At 36.1% G+C, this 19,291-nt stretch overlaps 1 protein-coding gene across 3 annotated transcripts in view; it reads right to left on the reverse strand.

Annotated features, from left to right (window-relative positions):
- NMU (neuromedin U) overlaps positions 1-11,430 on the reverse strand; it is an 81,139-nt gene extending 69,709 nt beyond the window's left edge. For 2 of the 3 annotated variants that reach the window (XM_062575589.1, XM_062575587.1), the window contains exon 1: positions 5,509-5,535. The gene's annotated coding sequence lies outside the window, so the exon portion shown is untranslated. Of the gene's footprint in view, positions 1-5,508; positions 5,536-11,412 lie in introns of those variants that run through there. The other variant, XM_062575588.1, reaches the window with a different exon arrangement.
- Between the last annotated feature and the right edge of the window lie 7,861 nt (positions 11,431-19,291).

The following is a 19,291-nucleotide window of genomic DNA, read 5'->3' on the forward strand; positions in this document are numbered from 1 at the left end:
AACTCAAAGCCACTTGATGAAAGCATGTTACCGCAATACTTTCAGCAAGTGGGAAATGGCTTAAAGTGTGGTTACAGTCAGAACAATGGCTTTGATAAAATGACATCTTCTTATTCCACAATACTGATCTTGTATATTGATGCTCACTGTTATATCACGTCTGTTTATCTTATTAGTAAAAACACGAAGGCACCAGGGAGGGAATTCCATGTTTTGACTATTTTTAGCTTTACGGAATGAACTCAGTATCAGAAAAATAAAAAAGTTTTTTTTTCTAAGTCAATTTATTCATATTTTAAATTAAATTCCAATTACATTTTTTTTTATGGCAAGCTGTGTGTGTCCGTAAGATACATAGATAGGTATTTATCCCAATCATACCTGATAAAGTCTACCTGGGACCAGTTACAGCAAAAAAAAATTTTAAGTAATTTTTTATGTAGATTTAATGAGAAATTTCAGGACTGACAGCAAAAAATAATATATTTTGATTCAGAAACTAAAGCTAAATGCTGATATTTTTTATTAGCACCATGTACTGTCCTGCTCCAAAATTTAACAGTAAAGTCAGTAAATAAGTACTGTTCAATGTATGTAAAGGTCAGCCTTGCCCAGAAATGCCTTTATAACTGAGGCAAATTCCATATTTGTAATATCTCTTCAAAACATAATAACTTTTTAAGTCAGCATGATAGACCTTTATTTTAATGAGTCATACAGATCTAAGAAGATCTAAGAAAATTTTTGATTAAATTATTTTTAGATCATATTGTACCTGCATGTCCTGAAGAATTCACATCAGCCATCTGTAAAGTGATGATTAATAAGCTGTTCTAACATTTACTGCCGTAACTGTCAATTCAAACTACTTACAGTATTAGATTAAGTATATCTTATAACATTACCTAATTAAGTATATCTTATAACATTTAATAGTAATAAAAATGGCAAGCCAATAAAAGCTACAGAAGATTTAGCCCTATATACAAAAAGACAGACACTGTCTGACTTTTATATGAACAGTTTTTACAGCAGAATCCAGACCCCCAGGTTAGGCATAGAATTGCTTTCTAGAACTTTTGGGGTGAAAATAGGATAACAAAGTATCAGCACCTATGTGGGAAACCATCCAAACTAGCCAAGGAGAAATGCTAAGACAACTGTGTGCTATAAAACCTTTTCTCCTAGGAACTGAGATGCTTCCTTCTCTATCATGGTTCCCTTTTTGGGAGTGAAGCTTCAAAGCCCTTTCTCTCCATCTACAGATGCAGAGGAATAATTCAGTCCTTCCCTCACAGTACAACTGTAGGCAGAAACAGCGGCACTGTGGTTATTCAGTCACTTCCATTTTGGGTAACTGGGGCAATTACCACTGGGTAATTGCCTACCCAGAAATTACCCTTAGGCAATTCAGCTCTTCATCTTCCCAGAAGAAGAAATGCCACAGACAGCATGTTACATGCAATTTCAGAGAGCACAAGAGAATTTTGTATGTTTTCTATCAAAGATTTTTGTCTTTGTGCATGGAAATGATTCCCCACTTTTGTTGACTTGCTGACCCCTGAATTTTTTTCCAGCTGAGGTGTAGTCCAACTGTACAGAAAACTTCAGCTGACTCCTAGTAGTTTTGTTTTTCTCACTGTGCTTCACAGACCTAGAAAGAGTCACATACCCCAAAGTGGAGCCAGTAAATATAGAACAGTTATACACTGATTCTGCCAAACTGTCAGAATGAGCCTGACTCTCCAGCCTGGCAGTGAGGACATGCTGGTGGGAGGCAGGTTGACTGGTGTTCCAGTCATGAGCAGCCAGAAAAGTCACAGTGAGCACAGGACTGACTGGAACTCAGTTTGTCTCCTTTTCCATATAATCACCCTAATAAATAATCACTTATGCTAGGTAAAGTGTAATAGCATAAATGTGGGACACTCTGAGGATCTCATCTTGGCAATTTGCTGTAACTATTTTTGAGTACTTTCATAAGATATAAGAGAGGCTGGTTTAAAATCCCTTTAGAGGATTCTTCTACAACCTGAGTGAGTGCTTTGACGAGGAATGAAAGAGATGCTTTTTTTTTTTTTTCTTTTTTTAGGGGGGTGGATGGTCAGATCAAGTTCTGAAGGGGCTTAGGGATCAATGCTTTGGTATCTAGAATCATGAAAGTTATAGTACTTCTGGGTACTGGCCCAGAGGGCAGAAAAATGTGATGCTATCACATTGTGGTCAGTAGCACAGCTGTGACACAAAATTAGTGTCCTGGCCCATCCTGGCACTTCTGTCTTACCCATTATTAAAAAATTACAATAAAAGGGTCCCAGAATCCCTCCTAGGATCAAGTTCTTGTACTTCATTATCTTTACAATGAGATTTTAATCTAATCAAAATCTTCTTGCTGCAAATCCTATTTTGTTCATTTTAGCTAGGACATTAAGAACAATTTGATCACCTGCTTCTTCAGAAAAGGCTTGTATACACTCACAGATTTATTTAGTCTATGGAGGGAAAAATTATGAGAGAGTGAAGCAAATTTTCTCTTCAACGATCAGACTTTCTGATGATAGTGTTATCGGCCCTTTTGATTCCTCTTTCCCATTCCTAAAATGTTGATCTCGAACTAGATGGTGTGCTCCAGGCACCTACTATCTCCAGGAATGCCTTCAGGGTTTGTGTATTGCAGTTAAGGAAAGCATGTTCTTGTAGTACTTAATAAAGGCCTAAAATACAAATTAAGGTGAGATTTAAGATATTCCTTACTGCTTCCCTACTGATTATCTTACACATCTCTCTCAGTGATGTTCTGAATCCTATTTTTAAGCTCCAAGCTTTCTCCATGCACAGAGCCTATAGCTCACTAAACTAGGGCTGAAGATTTTTCTATGGTTATCCAACAATTTATAGGCCCTCAGGCTTTTGGAAAAGCCCTCTTAAGTACCAGTGCTGTATAGCAAGCAAGGAAGGTTTAATACTCACGTATATGCTACTTCGATTCTTGCAGCCTTCAAGTTCAACTTATTAGGCTGTTATTTACTGAATCTATATTTCATAGCTACCTCAGACCAGACCCAACACCCATTAAAGTGAATGGAGAAAACTCTGAGCTATTTCAGTGGTGGTTCAGGACCTTTAGCTATAATTATAATGTATAATATGCTAGGAAATTCACATAATACAGTAAAATTATAGACATGAACATAATACTTTCTTCACATTGTGAAGAAATTTGTAAGGCAAATTTAAGATAGAGCAGAAGTTTAGTACTGCACACAAAGAAACGAGTCTCTCAACTTTTTCTGAACATTTGTTTCTGAACCATATGCCAAAATAAGGTTGTCCTGCAGTTATATAGTATCATTATCTCTACCTCTGTGGTGTGTCAACCTCATTTGCTATTTTCTCAAGATGAGATTTTTAAGGTCAGCATTGTTGGTGGTAATTGCAACAGAAATAACTACAGGCAAAAGAACCTATTATGATATGTGAAAAAAACAGTTACATACAAGATCCAAAGTAGATAACAATCTATATATAATTTAGTTTCATAGTGGCTTACTGTAAAGGAACCAATTTTGATCTTCTTTGCCTGGGCATTTACAGAATCATTATTGCAATTTGTATCAGCCTTTATGGGACAGTGCTGACCATGATGTAGCAGAATCTTTCCAGATAGAGAGTTTACAGAAAATGCTACTGCTTTTTGCACAATATATCTTTTGACTGTGATTGCCATTGCTAAGATACTGGAGAAGTTTGTGCATGCTTTTTATTTCTGTTCCAATGTTCATTCATGCAAGAGATGAAAAAAGGAAAATGTTTACAAGAGCTTCTCCCACACTAGGCCTTCAAGTTCCAAGAGCTGAAAAGTTTTTTAAAGATTTTTTTTTCTATATTCCATTATTTAGTTCACCTTAAATAGACAAATTCTTATGAAGTTTGAACTTCAGTCGTTTGCTTTATAAAATAAAAAACCACAAGCACTGCCAAGTTTATGATACTAGTAATACATAAAAGAGTAGATGGACATTCACCATGTGAGTGGCAGACTTTCTCTCTGTTTTGAAGATTTCCACAATCAAAATCTGTATAATGAAATTCATAGGGAATGAAGAAAAGCAGGAGAAATATCCTTTTGAAATGGTGTACTATTGCAATCTAACTTTGGACACACGAAACATCATGTAAATGTAACAAATATGTTATTGTAAAAAAAGTCATATTTTTTGCAAGGCCTCTTTAAAATACATCTGTCAGCACAGTGGGAACTGCAAAGAAGAAAGAAGGCTTAGTGGTTCTGGAAGATGGTTACTATCCCAGAATGAACCACACATTTATTTTTTTGGACTCAGACATGAGTGGGTAGTGAGGAAGAGACAGAGATGTTAAGGAGATGAATTTCCTCCTGGATGCCTTTAGTGTGAAACAGAGATCCACAGACAGGAAGAAAAGAATATTTTGTCCTTTATGGAATGTGATTTCCAGTTCTATGTAGTACACATATCAAATATGGCTAATATCTGGTTTTTGAGCTACTATGTGGCTCTCCGGATATCTAAGGGAGCTCCCTTCTGGTGGCTACAGTAAAATAAGACACGTGAAAGGCTGTCTTTGCACGGGGGACTCAATGAGCACCAGACACTTTCAATGTCCAGACATTGAAAGTGTCTGGTGCTCATTGAGTTCCCTGTGCAAACACTGGTGCATCACATGGGACCAGATGTTTACCTACCCATTTCACTTGAAAAGGAAAGCTGGGCAGGTATCATCATCTTCTGGATCATCTTCTCCCTTACTACTCAGTTTTCCAAAGTATATGAGATGAGTCTTTCCACAGCTGATCACATGAATAATCTGGCATTCAGGTCATAGAATCAGAAATACCATCTAGCTTTGATAACAGCTAATACTAAGGGAGTCAATCAATAAAAATATGATCCTGTCTCATGACACAGGATGCTCTCTCATACTCATTCCTATTAGATGATCTTTCACTTTTCTGCTCTATCTCAAATGAGTGTGGAGGGTTTTAACTACAAGCACATATTTCTGCTATACAGTGAATGGTACCTCTCTCTCCCTTTCAAATCAAAAAGTAACCCAACAACTTTGAATCTCAGATTAAATTACCGAACAATTTCTTCTTTCTCCAAAACACAGTCTTTGAAGAAAAGAAAGGCCTAGCTTTTGGATATTCATTCACAATTCCTAAATACTATCATTTTTTCCATCATAATGGTGTGTCACCTGCACTTTCAGTCCTCTTAAACTGTGGTTTTTATAGTCACCCTTGTTGATGACAAGTGTAATAAATAAATAACAATGTACAGAGCGACAGACTTCTGCCTCCTTCTTGTAGTAAAAAACTACTTGTTAATTTGCTTCATGAAGTAATGAGTTTTAGTTACCTTCTCATTCTCAACCAGACATATTTACAGTTGATGTATGTACAGGTCATATATGTGCTAGATATCTGTGAGGAAATCAAACAACATAACTTGTTATCTTTTGCAATACCTTGTGTAGTTTAGTCTCATGCAGCTCCACATTTAAACCTACTTGTCTGTCTTCAGTACCTCTGCAGCCAGTCAAAAAAGTAGATCTGACTATTCCAGTTAGGTGGAGGAATCAATGGTAGAGTCATTTATCTGGAATACAAATTCACTTCAGTTTAATTTTTTTTTTAAAAAAAGTTTCCTTGCTTTGTGCCTCAAAGTCTTCTCAGAGGTTTCCTGATCTCTTTTGCGTTTTCCACAAGCTCTTCCATTCCTTGGATACAGATTATTTTTCTGTTTCTGTATCCTACTTCTTTCCTTCACACATTTGTTCAGACACACACAAACAAACCAACAGCACTGAAAAATGTGAACTCTACTGTTGAATTAAATGAAAAGTGCAAGTAGAAGAAATACCAATGCATTGAAAGGCTATATGAACCATTAAGCACTAGAAGTACCATGAAGTGTTACATAGTTTTTTAAAAAAAACCCTTTATTATGGGATATTAGGTCTTTGTGCCTATAAATTCCCACTAATAGTTAGTGAAAATCTCTTAATTAGTCCAGCTAATAAGACTCTAGGAAATCACACAACACACATTAGCACTATTTCTTTCGTTCATTGTCTCCATTAGTAGCTAATTATCCTTCTTAGCAAAGAAAAGTCAGTGGGTTAACTGTGCTTCCTCTCTCCATTATTGTTTTATAAATAATACAATGACTACAATACTTAAATATAGAATAACACCTATTACACATGATTTCATTAACGAGGTATTCTACAGCATAACAGATTATTATATCACACTTATGCTAACATTTTTTGCAAGACCAAGAAACTATATTTCTATGTTTGCTGAGTTCTCTTTTTAAAAATCACAGAACTATGACCATCATGAACCAATACAACTTGATAAAACATGCAGAATGTTTTCTTTGACTTTTCAAATTGAGTTGCATTATTATAGCATAGCTTGGCCACTATTCAGAGCTTGATTCATACTTACAAATATTAAATATTACTTTTATACATTCAGTATTGACAAAAGAGTCTGATTAAAAGTACTTAACTATTCATACCCACCTAAAATCAGTATCCGATTCCATTAAATAATTTTATGAAGTCTCTCATCGCCTTCCTCTGTATGCCATTAAACACACCAATAACCAAAAGTACTGCTGGGCTATCAAGAATACTGCAAAGTATGCTACAGACGCTGCAATGTTCTAATAGAGCCAGTAAGTCCCTCCAATTTTTCATTCTCCGCAGAGACAAATCAAGTTTCTTACTTCAAAGTTCCCTACAGAGAACATAATCAATTAACTACAATACCTGGCACATCATGATATAAAACTACTGCTTTCATTAGAACAGGAATGCTCTGGCTAGATAGCATTAGAAAACACTTAGATTTCTAGCCTTAGGCACTCATCCTTTGAATGAAGACTAGATGACTTAGGAATGTTTTTAGTAAGTAGTTTAGAAACATATAAAGAGGCATAGAATGGACATTCAAAATTATTCCTTATCTGTAATCTAAAAATAACAAAAATCTTCAGCTTCAGCTCTAAAGAGATGTCCATGTCAAACTGTAATGCAGTTGCCATTTAGTTAGATCAACCAGCTTTTCTAGTATAACACCAGTAATTGATATACCACTACATCCTGCCATTGGAAAAAAAAAATATTAAGGGACACATTTTCAAAGGTGCAGAGGAAAATAAGTGCTTGGGCAGCTATTTGCTATCCTTTCTGTTAAAACAGTGAAATCTACACTTCTGCACACTTTGTTTTAAGCCCAAGCACTTATTTTCCTTCTATGCCTTTGAAAACGTGTCCCTTAATATTTTAAGTGTTTTTTAAATTTTCTTACAATTTTTTAACAAACACACTTCTAGAAAGTTCTTCTGCTTCACATAGTATTACAGAGACAAAAGCCTGAGCTTTGACATTTGTACCTCCTGATGACACTGAATTTTCCAGACAGTACTAGCATTCACCTGGTTCATGTTCTTGCCTTATAATTATGATTCTAGCTTAATGACAGATATATAAAAGTATAAATCTAACATGATGCAATGTCACCAATAAGCAGTTATAAAATGTTGGCAGAAAAATGCAGCTATCAGAACATTCCCTAGAAAAACAAATACAAGATTCCATAACTAACTGGCAATCTCCAAAGGGTTATACGGCTAAGAGACTATCATAGTAGGTTCAGGACCACTTGCAGAATTGCTGACATATACACCTCTCCTGTACACTTATTAACTGTAAGCAAATTAACACTAAAAGACCTGGTTAGTAATTTGCATACACATTTACTTCAGCAGTTCTCCAACATGTCAATCATGCTTATACATTACGCACACAAATACGAATTTTTGCACAAAAACTTGCACATAGCATTCTAAATTTGAGGTTTTGGTGCTAAGATATTGATCTGCAAGGCCTCTCAATAATGTAAAAAGGAAAATAGCAAAGTAACTCCAAAATTCATTCATTCTGTCTTGAGATACTTCTCATAGGCGGGCCATACCTTCAGAAATGTTTACAAGAGGCAAATATTCACTGTGCTAGGTCCCCAAAGACATGGAGACAACGTAGTTTTCCGAAACAGCTGAATCCCTCAACTACCTTTGACCTCAAGACTACACACACTCTTTAAAAATATGCCTCTGTGTATTTACTTTCAAAAGAAAGGCATAGTAGACTGACTCACTAATATTAAAAATTCTGTTATATATCCTTATGATACAAGAAATATTAACAACAGTCATTTGTCAATAGTTGAGAGGGGGTTTGCTTAGCAATCTAATAGTGACCTATCTGGCTAGAATAAGAGTGAAAATAAGGAGGGAATTTAGAGCAGCAAGAGCAGACCTGTGCTCTCTATCTCTTTCCCTACAATGCTTTGGACATTGAATAATATTCAAAATATCAAGTGTTAAATAACTAACTAGATATTAAGATATGGCCAGCCTAACAGTCCTATATTGTCTTCATCTAGCTTAGATATAAACATGTTGTAGAGTGAAAAGCTTTAACTCTTAGTTTGTCAAGGAAAGCAAAAACAAACAAAAAACCCCACCAGAATCTAATCTTATCCTCCAAAGTTAAACAACAAAAGGATATAGTGGAATTAAACCATCCAGTCATCTACTTTGTCAAAATTTATGACAGTTGCTTAAGAAATTCCTGAGTCAGTAAAAGAGTCTATTCCTAATTTTGACATAGTCTTCTTTTGCAGTAGTAAACGCTACATTTCATCTCTTTGTTACATGACTTATCTCTACAGTGAATCTAATTCAGATAAAATAAGGAAAAGAATTTAAAGTGGACTGCTGTTTCTGATTAATTTAATGTGTGAACCCCACATTTCAAATTATTTTAGCTTAATCACTTTTAGTGAAGTTACATTATCCCAAAATGCAAAAAGGAGCACAAACAGATCTTAAGACTTGTGCTCCTCATACATATCAATGGACAAACTTTTGCACTGCAAGACCTTCCCAGTCTTGGGAAATTTCTTGAACAGGCTGATGAATTTTAAAATTAAATGATCATCTTTAACCTTATGAAGGGTAGCCTTCTGTATAGCACACTGCTTTTACTACTTTGGCATAGCATTGTTTTTTTGCTACAGTGGACATTAACTTGTTAGCTACTTTGGACACTATTCAACAGACTTAAACTGCAAGAAAAAGAAAGATTCCTCTTTCAGAAATATCAGGAAGATATTTGTCAATGTTTTATTTTGCAAGGTCAAGATTTTGAAGTATTATTAACATTTCATGAGGAGAACTTTGGTTTTGGTTTTATTTGAAAATATTGCTTATTCAAAGATTGGTACAATATTCTTTCTTCTTTTGATAGACTATGGCTTGGCAAAGTTGCATTTCACTAGATAAATACTGAAATGTTCCATTCTTTTCCAGAATCATTTGCATCTCAGAAAACGCCAACTTTTTAATTAAAAAATGGTTCATGGAAGCTCACAGAACACACAAGAGCCATCTCAAGGTACACTGTGATAAACGTGAGGTTGAATCTTGCCAGAAATAACCCGCTGGTAAAAAAGATTGCAAACAACTTCTTTGTGTTAGGCATAACAGTGCTTGAGCATCTTTGCAAGGTTCACATTAGTCTAGGTTTTATCATTCAATAACTTTTTTTTAATTATTTTTGTAACAGCCTCTGCATAAGGAAGTAAATCGTTCTCCTTGCCAGAGAGCCTCATTTGCCACATTTTCCATCATCTTTCTTGCATAGGAAGCATAATATCCCCTACAGGTCCTATCCCTCTAAGTCTTCCAATTAAGTAAGTTGTTCATTTTTGACCATCCCTGTGATCAGGACCCTATGGGGTGGCTCCTCTCACATCTGAAGTGAAAAGGGTCAGGGCAACAGGCTGTATTAGCTGCTGCCTTGACAATTGCATTGCCATTTGGGCTATGATTTGCTACATCTCGTAAAAGAGCATGAAGTAATATTCCATTCTACTACCTTGTGATAAAAAGAGAAAGCAGAGGATTGCCACATTCATATTAGCTAAGTTGAGGTAAAAGAGATGAAGTCAGCCCACTGCAGATCTTTGAAGAAGAAAGCAGAGCAAGGCTCAGCCTTTTAGGGTATGTGGAAGAAATTGGCAGAGCTGCTACTATGGGAATGAAGATGGTTGTCAGTATGAGTTATTAGAGGCAAACATTGACAATAAAGAGGCTAGACAAGACTTTGTTGGTCCAAGAGCCTAAATAGTCCCTAAGACCAAACTGCCACTAACACTCCAAGAGCTGAACTGAAAATCACCTCATCAATGTGAGCCATGTAGCAGACTTAGCGCACTAACATATTTCCCAAATCAAGAAATGTTCAGTAAAATAGTGATTATACTGTAAATTCAATGAACTGAAGAACAAAAGGTTTGCAAAAACTCTAAACTAGAAGTGTTACAGAGGTGATATTTAGTTTATCAGCCACCTTCCTGATGAATGAGAATGCCACAGTTTCTTAAAAAAGACAATGTTTGTGAATATTTGCCAACTGCTATGGCCTAAGTCTCATGATTACAGAAAAGGTTTATCCTACTAATGCAGCTAAACAAACCCTGTTAACTCTAAAAAGACTGTTTATTTTGTATTCACTAACAAAATAGAATCCAGATTTTTTTGCTCATTAGAATATAAGAGGATTAATCTATTTACATAATAATAAAGGGCAGAAATACTTCTTGGCCCTGTACGTTCTTCTCATCCTGCTTAACGAGGAGGAAAAAGCTCAGTAACCCTGAGAGGATTCAGACCCTGAACTAGTTTGAAAGTCTAAAATACCCTCATGTATTCAGACATGAATCTTCTTGAATCTTGAATATTCATTGTCCCAGTATTAAAGAACTAAAGAACTATTTTCACAGATTCTTAATGAGCTCATTTTACCCTTGCTCTTTCTCTCTCCCCCCCCCCCGCAGAATGTTTTCCCCAGTAAAATAATAGCAAACATCAACCTAGTTTGCTACTTCAGTATTAGAAGTAGTCACAGTTATCTCAATTTATCAGTGTATTTTAATAGTTTACAACTAATAATATATACTGAAGGGCCAAGTTTCCATGAGGCTTGCATACACATTACCAGTGTAATATACTGTCATCTGCTATTCTTTCATACCACAACAAAGACTGCCAAGAGCAGGTCCCTCAAGATTGGGAAACTAGTATCAGCTAGATTAGCACTTTAATACTCAATGTAAGAAGAACAGCTTCAAGTGAAATAGTCGAAAATGTCAGAGGCAGCAATAATGTTGCACACTCCAAGCAAATGCTCTTTGTCCTTCTAAATTATATTTGCATAAATGCAATAGTTATGTATGTGGCACACCAGTATTACTGGATTAATTATTTATCAGCAGAAATCTATTTTACTTACCTGCCTGAAATCTTGTTGGCTTCTTTGCTCATGGCAACTATTCAGCAAATACTTCAGCCTTTCAAAGTCTTTGTTCTGAAACAAACAGAATGTGCAAATATTGGTCTATGTAATTATGTGGATTGTATCCTACCTGTCCCCACAAGCACTTAACATACTTTAATTATGAAGGCTTCTACAGTAGCCATGGGGAGCCATTTGAGATATGAAATTATTTTTCTTAAGAAGAAGTACTGAAATACATCTTAATTTATAGAACACATTCTTTATAGAATACAAGATGAACACATTGTAAAATCCTTAACAGAAAATAGTTTTGTTTGAATGCCTTCTACCGCACAAATAAAGACTCAGCCAACAGCTGAGTTTTCTGCTTTGCACTATAACTAATTTGCTATCTGCTTGGTCCACTAAAGAGTCTAGGCCTGAAATGTGTTGAGCTTTCTGGCCCCACTGAACAACCAGGGAAAAGGAACTGGTTGAAACCATTGCTTTTTACCTATTAGTATAGGTAGTTATGTTCCTGTCTTAAAATACCCAGTATATATTTTTTCAATTACCCTAACTGAAAATAGGTTTCCACATATCGTGTTAGTGCTTTACAGTTACAGGATTATACAAGAATAAATGATTTTAACTAGGACAAAGATACACATTTTACAGTACAATAAACTCTCATTAGGAGTTCAGTGAAAACTCATCCCAACTTATTTTCTTGCACATATATTCTGTTGTAATATTCTGCAAGACTTTTCATTTTAAGAATGTCCAAAGAGGTAAGCAGAATGTGTTGTAATCTATCCAGGCAGATGGATCCCCTGCAAGTGAAGAAAGCTATACACCTATGCAGAGTCAACCCCCATAGGCAGACTGCAACATAGTTTAAGAATAAATGGGTAAATGAATAAAAAGTTACCTTGAGCAGACCACTTTCTAAGTCTTACATTCCACACCAAGGAAATAGATAAGACCTACAATATGTAACAGGATAAGCAGTCACACAAGTAAAATAAGATACAAAGGAAGAATGAGTGTGCTTTGCAGATATAAGTCATGCTTGTAAATGTGTCAAAGTCTCTTGAAAGAGCCAACAGTCATGCTGAAATTGTTGACCGGTTAACAGAGTGTGCACAGATTTCCAAGATTTTCAGCAAGCCCATACCAAAGTCTCTTAAGGAAACTAGAAACTAGAGAAACTAACATGTCGAAAGCTAACATGGGATCAGAAGGGAATTCCTCTCATGAACTAATGAATAGTGAAAAGATAGAGAATGAAAGGTAGAAATCAACAATCTATTTTCAGAATAGAAGAGTTCCTCAAGGCTCTGCAGTGTGACCTGAGTTGTCCAATATATACATATATGAACTGGGAAAAGGGAGTAAATAATGAGGTAACAAAATTTATTGACAGTACAGAAGTTTTCAGGATTGTCAAATCTAGAGCTGACAGTGATTGACAAACAGGTGGAATTTTGATAGACTATTACATTCATTGAGAGACTCTTCTCAAAAAGAATATGGTAGAACAAGAAAAAAGTATAGAGATAAGAAGTAAGAATGATCATAGATATAAGGAGAGGTTAAACAGATTAGAGTCTTTCAATTTGCACAAGAAATGTTTAAGGGGTAAGATAAAGGTCTATAAAATCACAAACATTAGGAAACAAGAAATGACTGTTTACCACTTATTACAACATAAGAACTAGGGGAGGTCCAAAGATATTATCAGCTGGCAGGTTTAAAATGAACAAAAATAAATATTTTTTTATCCAACATATTAACTGAATCATGGCACTCACTGCCACAGGATGCTAAGGAGTGCTATAAACAACTTAAAAATGAAAGTATAAAATGCCATAGAGAATAGGTCTACTGATGGCTGAACACAACCCCAAGCTCAGAAAGTCCCAAGACATTGAGTGCCAGGAGCCAGATGACTTGAGAAAAGACCACTCGGTACATGCCCGATTTCTTAGATTCTTACCACAAAGGACTGACGCTTTGGGTCACAGAGAGGATACTGAAAAGCAGGGAGCTCTCAAGTCTTTACCAACATGGCTGTTTTTTCACAATGAGATCAAGGATACTATTGTATCCTTGTCCTATTTTTTCTTGTTAGGAAGAACACACAAACATTAAAAATACCAACCAGGTTGCCTGTAAAATAATCACTGGTATTGAATAACAGATCTCTTCCCAAATGCAAGTCAGTCTAGGCTGAACATTGTCCATTACATTTTTGGACTCCTGTCAATACATCTAGGGGGAAAAAAAGTGTACAGAAACTTTTTACTTGAGTAAGTGAAAATGCTTTGCAAAACAAACATTTATGTATGCTCCTTGTTTTGAACATGAGACTAGTTGCTGTAATGTGATTATTCATACGCTTCCAGGTGAGGCAGCTGGAGGGGAGCCAAACAAAGCAATTAAATAATAGTATACACAAAGGAAACAGTGGCACACATGGTGCTGTGTGTACTTTATTTAAAATGTACATTTATAATTTAAGCCACCATAATAACCTGCAACATTCTAGCCTAGAAAATATGGCATCTGCAATCACACAAGATGCACATGTGCATATGCATGTAATCACTATTTCCACATAACAAATTTTTGTGTCACTTAGTTAATATTATCAAAAACTGATGCAAAGGAGTCACCATTCAGGAATCAAGTTTCTTCAGATTTCATGGAAACAGGCATCTAAAGAAAGGACATTAATGGTCCCATGAAGGAAATATGCAAGCAAAGACTTTATATATTTGAAATTCTACACAAGGGAGAATGCGCTTCAATCGGTATTCATGCTTCATCAGCACTTGCACTAGAACAAAATGAAATTTAAGTGTGTATTCTCTGGTGCCCAATAAGATATTAATGACGACCAAAAATTTTCCTGTGGTTAGGACATTTGTAACAGCTCTCACCAGTTTGGACTGATGTCTAAACAGGGAATTGCTCCCACTTATTTGCACAGTCATAGTACAATTCTATTAAAAAGTCAACCAGTCACCAGATAGAAGCCCTTTGGAAGCCAAGTTTATTTAGTTCCAAGATTAATTATTTATTTAATTAGTTCAGTAGAATGACTTCTGAAGCGTTTTTGTATTTGGCAAATACAGTGAAATTTCACTATTCTGTTGCAATATCCTTACATTGTTATGTAACAGAAAAAATGTATTTGTTACTTCATTCAGTATTGTTTCCAGACTACTGGGAAAAATGTACCAAAAAAGGCAATTTCTGCTTGGATTCACTAAATGACCTGGATGAGGGGACAGAGTGCCTCCTCAGCGAGTTTGCTGATGATACCAAGCTGGGAGGAGTGGCTGATACACCTGAGGGCTGTGCTGCCGTTCAGAGAGACCTGGACAGGTGGGAGAGCTGGGCGGAGAGGAACCTCCTGAGGTTCAACAAGGGAACCTAGGGAAAAACAACTCTATGCACCAGTACAGGCTGGGGGCTGACCTTCTGGAGAGCAGCTCTGCAGAGAAGGACCTGGCAGTGCTGGTGGATGGCAAGTTGACCATGAGCCAGCAATGTGCCCCTGTGGCCAAGAAGGCCAATGGTCTCCTGGGGTGCATTAGGAAGAGTGTTGCCAGCAGGTCGAGGGAGGTGATCCTGCCCCTCTACTCAGCCCTGGGGAGGCCTCATCTCGAGTACTGTGTCCAGTTCTGGGCTCCCCAGGACAAGAGAGACTTGGAGCTACTGGAGAGAGTCCAGCGTAGGGCTACGAAGATGATCAGAGGGCTGGAGCACCTGCCCTATGAGGAACGGCTGCGAGAGCTGGGCCTGTTCAGCCTGGGGAAGAGAAGACTGGGGGGGGGGGGAATCTTATAGATGTGTACAAGTACCTGAAGGGAGTGTACATTTTTAGTACATCTGTCAAAGGGACAGGGACAAACTCTTTTCAGTTGTCCCGTGTGACAGGATAAGAGAAATGGGCAGAAATTGAAGTACAGGCAGTTCTGCCTGACCGTGAGGGGGAATTTCTTCCCTGTGAGAGTGATGGAGCACTGGACCAGTTTGCCCAGAGAGGTTGTGGAGTCTCCTTCTCTGGAGATACTCAAGGCCCACCTGGATGCAACCCTGTCTACCATGGTCTAGGTGACCCTGCTGAGCAGGGGGGTTGGACTAGATGATCTCCAGAGGTCCCTTCCAACCTTACTGATTCTGTGATTCTATAAACAGTGAAAATGAATGGCAACCTTTTGATCAAAATAACAAATTAATGAACACTACATTTTATGACATATGTAAGTGAGATGTCTTTTTTTCACTTGGAAATGAAAACAATCTTTCTGAAGACTGTCTCTGTTTGTTCAAGACCCTGCAAAACCAAAAATACTGTAGTGGAATGAAAGACGGTTTGCCCTTTTTATTCGGTTATCCTTAGGTGAAAACACTTGTAAAGGTGACAAATTTGAACAATTTTGAGTCATAAGAGGCAAAGTAGCAGAAGATTGTATTTATATGCTTAATACATTGTGAATACAAATTTTGTCAGGCTATTGTGTCAATCACTCTTAGGATCCCAGTGTTAAGATTCCACACTATTATCTCATAATTCAATCATTTGTTTTTATATAATAAAACATTAGTCATTTACTTAGAATTAAAGCTTCTTTCACAAGAGAGCCTTGTGTGTGAGTTTCTTGGAGTATTTTCTCATTTTAATTAATACAGACATACTCATTTTCATGGAAGCAAAGTATCTGCAACATGATTAACTTCCATGCAGATGCTAAATGAGTCTACTTGATTTTCTTTAGAGGTCTCTTAACAGAAAAGGATTTAAAGGCCACTGGCAAAGAATTCAGGGCTGTGGTTGAAGCTCTTTGGTATGGTTTCTGGAGGGCGGACCTCTATAAAACTGTATCTCATATAGCTCTCTAACTTTTCCAAAAGTAGTATCAAATATATTTGAAGAAAAAAAGTTTCCTCCTTAATAATGATTTTATAGATATATCTATTTTCACACAGTAAACGCTGCAGGTGGGATAGGACCTTCCATTGCACAGGGCTGGTGATGTTCTGCTTAAACAGTACCAGGTCAAAGTGCCTTTTTGACTGACTTGGTTTGATGTCATCAGCAGTGTCCACTCACAGGTAGAGATTAACCATGCCAAGCCATATGCAGAGCCCCAGTCTACACTCCTGCACGTCAAGGATCTTTCATTAAATCACATTTCTGACAAAAATAAGATGAAGCATCAGGTGTTTTTTTTGTTTTTTTTTTTTTTTATGAACTTACTGCTAGTATTTTTTTCAGTTATGCTGTGAAATGTAAGAATAAGGAATAAGAAAAGATTAAGTGAATCCAAGTTTGCATCACCAAATGTTAAGGAGCTCCTAAGTCAAAAAAGCAAAAGTTTTCCTTTTGATAGGAAAAAGAAACACCTTTTTTTTTTTGGTGAAAAAGAGACATTACTCTTTTTCACTCACCCTGCATCAAATCATGCTCATTCTGTGCATCCAGAAAATCCTAAAGAAGTCAGGTGAGCAAGGCAAACAGAGTGGTATTCCAGTTCTTTAAATGTTACAGTTTGGCATGCAAGGCACGTGAATTTACAACCATTACATAAGTTATGGCTGTGTTTAGGAAAAGACTAGGCAAATGATCTGAGTATAGTTGATCCTGCATTGAGGAAAGCAAATGACCTAGTACCCTTATGAGGTCTCTTTAAAGTACGTTTCTAAACAGTTTCTTTCATGCTCAGGACTCCTGCCTAACTGGACAATGCAGAATTGCCATCTGCCTTCATTATAATCAATCATTTTGGTTTCATGTAGAGGAAGCTAGAAACCAGTTTAAGATCACATCATGTAATTACATTTCAGTTAATTATCGTTATACTGAAACCAATCCCTTATAATTGACTAAAGTTATTCTTTGATAATGGCAGACTCCTTTGAAAGCATTAGGAGATGTGTCCATCATTCTTCTCACTAGCTTTTTCCCATGATGGATTAAATTTGCTCTCAACGTTCTTGTATTTTATTTCTAAGCTGAACGTATTTGACTTTAACCTTTTGAGTGACTGACAGCATAAGAGAGCGTATTGTACATATCTGTATAGAATAAAACATATTTTAAGCCATGCAACTATCAAATATGTGCTCATCCCCTAAATACACTACCCATACAAATTATCTGCTTGTATAGATTCCCGACTCTTTATGAATCTTTTAAAAATGGATTAGATGTCCAGCAGAAGTTTATAGTGTTTTAAGAGTGCTTTGCATCATGCTGATGTATTGATTTTAAATATAAATCCACATTAATCTGAAGTAATTGACTATCTCCATTAATAATAATGTTCAATTTTCATGAGAAGAAAATAGTTCCCTTGCCAAGGCAAATGAAAATTATTACTAGAGACTACAAAGGTAGAGCTGAAGAACGTTATTAAAAAGTATGAAGAGGCTTCTGACAAAGAATCTATTAATGTTGCTCAGAGCAACTTTTCAAGAAAAAATGTCTTTATTCAAAGAAAACTATAAGCAAAGGAGAACATAAAAAGGTAATTTGGTTGGTTTCACAGCCTAATTTGCTTCATATGTATTTTTCAAGGTACTTCTGGTCAAAGTAATTCTCTACTGTACTCTTTCCTGTATTTTTATAAAACATGTCACTAGAAGTTACTGTTTTACACATAGCTGTCAGAATCCTGAGCTATGCTTTCAAGTGCTTCCAACTATCAGAAGGGTAACAATTACTGATATGTACAGACAGGCACAAGATTTATTTTTAACTTGGTCTTGGCTTTAGAGTTTTACCTCCACAAAGAAAAAAAAATGTATGAGATTGAATGGATTATATCTGAATAATGAAGTACTGAATCCATCATGCCAGGATTTTAGCCTATTAATTAAATATGGCTCTAATTCATCAATGCATTACTATATGCTTTGCTGAAAAAGATCCTAAACTCTCATGAGTTAACTTACTGAGGCCCTAATCTTTAGCCCATACATGTTTAAAATTTGTTGTGTGTGCAAATTCTTCATAGAACAGAAGTATTGGAAATCTCCTGCTTATCTGCTATGTTTTAAAATATGCTTCTAATTTCATCCATAAAACAGCATAAAGAGTATATCTTAGATGAACTCTTTTCATTCCCTTTCGTCCAAGAAAAGACAGTAGTACTACTTTTTTAAAACTGATAAACTACATCACACCATTAGAGAAACCAATCATATCTAGATTTTAGTGTTCTTGATCAAAACTCATGAGGTCTTGCATTACCCATGGTTTGAGCACGTGTAAGTCCTGAGGTTGGTGCAAGACTCATTCAACGAGATCCTCAATGGAACTCAGGGCAAAAGTAATTCTATAAAAACATTTTAACCCGCTGATATCTTCTCCAGCAAATATTTGTATGCTTCTACCTTAAAACTGAATAAACAACTTGAACATATCTCATTTAATAGCACTGCTACATGGAGCAATGTAACCTCTGCTGCTTCTTACAACTTTCAGTATAACTTAACTAGTTTTATGCTTCATGACAGTGGGATCTAATTTTATTGGCAAAGCTATTAGCAACGTATGAATAGGTAGCTATAACGGGGAATCAAATCATCTATACACAGCCAGGTCATTGTAGCATGTTTTTGGCAATTTCTAATTTATACTCTATTTTATACTCTACAACCTCATCTATGATATGACAAATGGATTCCTAAAACTGTGAAGAATACTTACAGGAAATTAAGTGTAAACTGAAAAAGCCATGCCTGTCTGAAACCTCAAACAAGAACAACCACTACAGAAAAGTAAAGCCTACTTTAATTAAAAACGTAAATTATATTTTTCAACCTATAGGTATCCTTTGCAGGTTTCAGAGATTATTCTGAATGTTGTATTTTCCTT

The sequence above is a fragment of the Rhea pennata genome, chromosome 4 (assembly GCF_028389875.1).
Source record: "Rhea pennata isolate bPtePen1 chromosome 4, bPtePen1.pri, whole genome shotgun sequence".
Lineage (NCBI taxonomy): Eukaryota > Metazoa > Chordata > Aves > Rheiformes > Rheidae > Rhea > Rhea pennata.